General features: G+C 43.4%; 1 non-coding gene across 1 annotated transcript; it reads left to right on the top strand.

The window, feature by feature from the left end:
* The first annotated feature begins 495 nt into the window (after positions 1 to 495).
* Positions 496 to 652, top strand: LOC141072768 (U1 spliceosomal RNA). Its single transcript, XR_012226822.1, has one exon. It is a non-coding gene; the product is annotated as a U1 spliceosomal RNA (small nuclear RNA).
* The last annotated feature ends 5,786 nt before the right edge of the window (positions 653 to 6,438 follow it).

Below are 6,438 nucleotides of genomic sequence, written 5' to 3'. Positions count from 1 at the left end.
CTTTAAGCACTATAGGTTGAATCTATCCTCCTCTGCTGACTTAACCTTTGGTAGAAGGTTGCTGCAAGCGGTGGTCCCTCCCTAAGGTGTTTCGAATCTCCAAAAATCTCTCAGGTGGTGCTGTCATGGGTGAAGGGAAAACCACCATGGTTACTTACCGGTAGCCGGTTTTTCCGGAACCCATGACAGCACCCGTATATTCCCCCCCCCCTTTTTTCACCGGGAAGTTCCTCTCAGTGCTCTGTAACCCAACTGAAGCGGGGGAGAGGTGCCGCCCCTTATGTCTCAGTAGGTTCCTGTCCTGGCGGGGCGGATCCCTCTCTCAGGTGGTGCTGTCATGGGTTCCGGAAAAACCGGCTACCGGTAAGTAACCATGGTGGTTTCTGAACTGCAGAAATAAATTTGCCTGATGATGATTTTGGATGAAATTATTTCAGAAGGACGAAATTTTCTGAAATTAAGCATGGATTGGTAACAAAGTTTTACTGATTTTTAATCCAAATCTGAAGGTTTTAGAAAAAAAAAAAAGTTCTCCCAGGGTGAGGCTCATCCATTGCACTCCGGGTGTGCTGACCCCTGCGATTTCCCCAAATGCGGGAAACTCGACTGCATAATTTGTGGTAGTGGGGGACTGCGTTCGCGCTTTCCCCTGATTTCCTCTGGTCAAAGACAGAAGCCGACCAACTGAAAGACGCTCTGGCAGAGCCGCATGTCACACCTGTTGCCAAGAGCTATAGAATACTTTGGAGAAGCTCAAAGCGGCGTCAGTTGTGGCCTTTGGCTCCCCCTTGTGGGGGAGGGATGCCGCAACTTCCGTGCATCACTGTCTGTCTTTTTGCTTTGTTTGTCGGTTTCTTGCTTGGTTTGGGCTCGTTGACTTTTGCTTGGCACTTTCTGCCTTTGGCCCTTTTGGGGCTCCCTGGCTGGTGGGGATTGATCAGCTCACCTGCATCTTATTCACTTGGCCACTGGGCCGGGAGGAGGGGGGCAACAGCAGCAGCAGCAGCTGGAGCTGTCTGCATGTTCCCGGGTGGGTGCAGCGGCGTGAGCGAGGCTGGGGCGGAGCCAATGGCCCTATATGCAAATGACTCTGGCTGCTGCTAGGCATCTTGGACGACTTTGGACTCAGTTGAGCTTGGCCTGCCCCATGGGGGTTGGACCGGGTGCCAGCCAGCGCCTCCCACTCAACGAGCCTCTGGGCGGCCTGTGCCCTACGCCACCACCCCCTCCCCTTCCGGCACGAGACTCCGCGATGTTGGAGAGCTGCGTCGGAGGGCCGCTCGTCGGGCCCCAACTCATACTTACCTGGCAGGGGAGATTCCATTCTCTCCAGGTGAGTACCGCTTTTCAGCCTTCTGATGAGTAGCAGTGGTGGGAGACTATGTCTGTTTCTTGTTGGGTGGTGGTTGCGATTGGGGTTCCCTTTGTGGGGCCCTGGTGTGCGATAGAGTAGCGGCAGTGTTTATCTGCTGCGAAAATGGTGGAGAAGACACGTGGATTAGAGAACTCTGTCCGTCTAAAGGTTCTGTCTGGACATGAGGAAGAAATTGGCCTGGACCAAATTTGTATGAATGTTTTGAAGAACATAAGAAGCCTTAATGTAACAGATGTATTGGCACTGCAGGATTTTCAAAAGCAGGGAATTTATGATATCACTTTTGTTTCCTTGGGCATATGTCAGAAAGTCTACATGGAGCTTGTGCGGATGAAGGAGAAGAAGAAAGTGGAATGCATGTAGTTAATTGTTGTGGAGCCCCTTTTTCAGCAGACTTACAAATATGTTGTGGCACATATGTATAATCCCAAGGTTCCAGATGATACTATAACCCACTTTTTGAGAAGATACTGTTATGAAGTCAAATTTCTGGGGAGGATGAAAAATAGTCATAACTATTACAATGGCAAAAGAAGATACTTGGTAAAATTAATTCCTGATGCAACAGCTATTGGGGGTGCTTTGAGCATTCCTGCACAATTTTCCATTGGGGATGAGAGGGATTTTTGTTTCTACACTGGACAAATTGAATACTGTAGAAAGTGTCATATGTATGGACATGTGCAGAAAGATTGCCCAGTGCAAGGGATTGTTTGTAAGAACTGTGGGAAGCCTGACCACATGGTGGATAGTTGCCCGGAGGCAAAGGTGTGTGACTTGTGTGGGTTGGAAGGGCATTTTGCCAGGAAATGTAGATTGTGGACTCAGATTCCCAAGTCCTATGCGGATGCAACTAGTGGTCATTGGGGAAATAAGAGTGATGGTAAGAGTGGTGATGCTTCTGAACACGGATGTGCTAAGGATGAAAAAAGTGAGTTTGGTGGAAAAGGGAAACCTGAACATTGTGTTGGTGTGATAGTTTCAAATGCAGCTAAAGTGCATAAGGGCCAGAAACAAAATGGTGGAAGGAAAGTGGGCCATATTGGATCTAAGATGGAGGAAGGTGGGAGGGGTCAGAAAGGGGGAACAGATTTTCAGAGCTCTCCTATAATTGATCTGGGTAAGGCCAAGGATGCAATGAAGACTGTATCTGAAGGACAGGGCCTTGGTGGTGATTTGGGATATGCTAATGCAGCCATATGTGTAGACCATGTAGTGGAGGAAGGAGATGGGGAAGGAATGGAGTTTCAGTATGAGGAGGAGGATTCAGATAGGACTCTAACCCCTGGGCAGAGGGATGAGGGGACTAGTAGTAGTGGTGAAAGTGATTTTGATGAAGATGATGTGGAGGAGGAGGAGGAGGAGGATGAGAAAATGGCTTCCTCGCTCAGTAAAAAGAGTAGAATGGAGGGGTGTTGATTTGGTGGGCAGGGAGATCCTGTCTCTCCAATGCCTGGTGGTTCTAACAGGGGCTCAGATCCTGAGTCGCCTGATATATGTAGAAAAGTGGATGGTAGGAATACGCCTTTGATTGAATCATGATGGAGAATGTATGGTGGAGAATAATTTTTTTCGCCACGATGAGTCTGTGTGTTGCTTCCCTGAATGTGCAGGGGATTAGTTCCACCACTAGGAGAGCAGGTATATTCGATTATATGCAGGGGGTGGATGCAGACATTATATGTCTGCAGGAATATGCAATTAAAGCTTCACCGCATGCAAGTGAATTGACAAGGGGACAATCCTTTTGGTCTCCTTGTACAGACAAAAAAAATGAAGGTGTAGGCATACTATTGAAAAATAATAATTTAAAAGTATTACAGTTTAAAATTATTATACCTGGAAGATGTTTGTTTTTGTTATTGGATTTCTTAGGTCACCGGGTAAGGGTGTTAAACATTTACGCCCCTGCTGACAAGCAAGCACGTGTGTCCTTTTTGGAGTCAGTAAAGTTGTTTCTGCCAGGTAGAGATTTTTCTATAATAGCTGGTGATTTTAATTGTATTAGATCCGCAAATGACCGTAAGAGCTCTGCAGAATTCAGGACTGATGTGACTTCCAATCTGTTAAACCAATTGGTGCAGGATTTACGCTACACGGATGTGGGTTTGACGGTTCAACCTACTGAAAACAAGTTTACAATCGTGGCAGACAGTGGGCATTGTAGTTCCCGGATTGATTGTGTTTGTGTCTGAAGGGATTAAAGTGGCCAAATGCAATCATGTGATGAACATTTTTTCTGACCACAAGATGGTAGTGGCAGATCTGTGTATTGCTGAGTCCCTGGCTTTTGGCAAGGGTCTCTGGAAGCTAAACGTAAGCTTGCTGCAAGAAGAGGAGGTGAGAGGTGGTTTTAAAAACGTGTTTACATTCTGTGTGTCTGAACAGCACCGTTTCAAAAATCTGTTGGAATGGTGGGACTGGGCAAAGGAGAAATTTGCACATTATTTTAAAGGGGTGTGTTCTAAAAGGGCAAAAGCTAAAAGAGCAAAAGGCAGCAACAATTTCAAAGATGGAGGCGCTCTATAAGTTTAAAAGAGCGGGGTTGGAGGTGGATCGTGAGATTGCTGATTTGAAAGAGGATTTTAAAAAAACATTGAAAAAGGGAAGTCTATTGTTTTTAAAGCAAAAATACAGCACATGGAAGAAGATGAGCAATGTAAGATATTTTTTTAAGAAATTTTTTAAGCCTAAAGGGGTTTTTAAGTCTGTTTTTACTCCTGCAGGTGAGAAGTGTGGTGAGGAAATGATCAATGGTATACATTCCTTTTATAAAATACTTTTTTCGAATGATAGCAGAGCCAGGGATGCAGAAATTAATGATTGTAATATTTTGGCTGACAATATTCCTGAAGAAAAGGTGTCTTCTCTAAGTGATGGGCTCAGAAAGGATGAAGTGAGGCGTGCTGTGGATGGGCTGGCAAAAGGGAAGACACCTGGTTGTGATGGCCTTCCTGTGGAATTTTATGTGGTATTTTGGGATATTTTAGGTGTGGAATTTTATCGGGTGGTGGAATATGTTTTTACTCATGCGGTTCTGTCTGACTCTATGCGTAGAGGGATTGTCACTTTAATACATAAGAAGGGTGAAGTGAGAGAAATTAAAAACTGGAGGCCAATAACTTTGCTCAATTGTCATTACAAGATTATTTCCAAAATTGTAGCAAATAGAGTGAGTGATGTAATAATAGATATGGTGGGTGAATACCAAGCATGTGCAGTGCCAGGTAGCAGAATCTCGGACAACTTGGTGCTTTTAAGGGACTTAATTTATCACGCTAATTTTAATAAGAACCCCTTTCTTGTACAGTCAGTGGACCTGGAAAAAGCTTTTGATAAAGTCTCACATAGATTCTTGTTTGCTGCACTTAGACATCTTGGGATCCCCATTAAATTATTGAATATTATTAAGTCTTTTTATTGTGGAGTTAGAAGTCAGATTTTAATTAATGGTCATGTGAGTTCTAGTTTTAATATTCTATCTGGGGTTAGGCAAAGGTGCCCTTTATCACCAATCCTTTTTATTTGTGTGGTTGAAGCTCTTTTAAAAAGTGTGCAAGTCGATAAGTGTGAGGCTGGTGCTTTTATACCTGGAGGTATGGGGGGGCCCGTCAAGTCATTAAGCTACATGGATGACATTGTTTTATTTGTGGTTCACAAGCTGAGCTTAATAGGATAAATCTTCATTTAAGGATTTTTTGTTGTGTGGCTGGAATAACGGTAAATTGGAATAAGTGTCAGTTTTGCAACATTGGGAGGCAGGTGGATGTTAGTGTGGTGAGAGTAGAAAGAAAAGAAGAGATGGAAGTTCTTGGTGTAATTTTTGAAAAGGAACTTAAAGGGAAGAAGAGCCTGATGATCTTGGAAAACAAAATGGAACAGAAACTGAATTATTGGAAATTAAGGAACCTGTCCCTGAGAGGGAAGGTACTTATTGTGAAGTCGGTGATCCTTCCTTTTACTGCTATACACTGCTATGATATTTCTGCCTGTGAGTTTGTGGACTAAGAGAGTTACAAGAAAACGGTTTACCTTTTTTTGGGGGTCAAAGATGGAGAAAACAAGGAGCGAAAAGGTGATGCTTTCTGTGGAAATGGGCGGCTGTGATTTTCCCAATATCGAAAGGTTTTTAAGGATGTATTATTTTTTAAATATTTATAGACTTTCCCAGGGGAAAAGTAAGGCTGCTGACATGTGCAGGTTTTTGGCAGGTTGGCTATTTCAGAAATGGAGCTGGTGTGAGAAGGATTTGAGGAAGCCAGTTGCGTTTGTTGTGCCATCCTTTTACGTAGTACTTAAGTCCTTCTATGATCAAATTGGTTTAAGCTCCACAGATAGACCTGATAAAAGAAATCTTGCTAAGAGACTAAAGGAGGGTGAATCTTTATGTGATGTGCCATCCTGCAATATTGCGCAATCAAAGCAAGTCTGGAAGCTCTTTTTTGTTATAGGGATCAGCAATCGGCAGAAGGACGTAACCTGGATGGCATTACAAGGATGTTTGCCAACACGAGCTTTTCTGAGCAGGAGAGGGATAAGGGTTCAAGAAGTTTGTCCAAGGGAGGGATGTAAGGATCCAGAGACAATACAGCACATTTTTTTTGGGACTGTTTTTATGCAAAAAAAGTTTTTACCCTTTTATCTCGGTTTTTTATTGCTCTTGTTGGATTCCATTGCTTTAATTTTGGAAGGAATTTAACAGGTCAAGACTTTAACCACTTGGAACGGAGACGGATGAGTTGGATTATTTTTGCCATATATAAGGAAGTTTTGTGGGATGCACGGAATCTGGTCATTTTTAAAAAGGTGTGTCTTTCTCCAGTCGAATGTAAGAATATTTTTCTTGCCAGGTTGTTTTATGTTTACATATTAGATAAAAAGAGGCTCTGTGAAGAAACAGCAGAGGCATTTTGGAAGTATTCACAGTGGAAGGAGCTGTTACAGTAAGATTTTATCCTTTCGGTGATTGGGATTGCTTATTTGTTTTTTGGTAGAAGGTTATTTTTCCATGTGATGATCTGGAAACTTGTTGCATGAACGAGCAAATGATGCAAGAGTTAATG

The sequence above is a fragment of the Dendrobates tinctorius genome, unplaced genomic scaffold (assembly GCF_039654945.1).
Source record: "Dendrobates tinctorius isolate UK_male_01 unplaced genomic scaffold, ASM3965494v1 ptg000285l, whole genome shotgun sequence".
NCBI classification, from domain to species: domain Eukaryota; kingdom Metazoa; phylum Chordata; class Amphibia; order Anura; family Dendrobatidae; genus Dendrobates; species Dendrobates tinctorius.
This window is presented reverse-complemented; position numbering and strand designations above follow the sequence as displayed.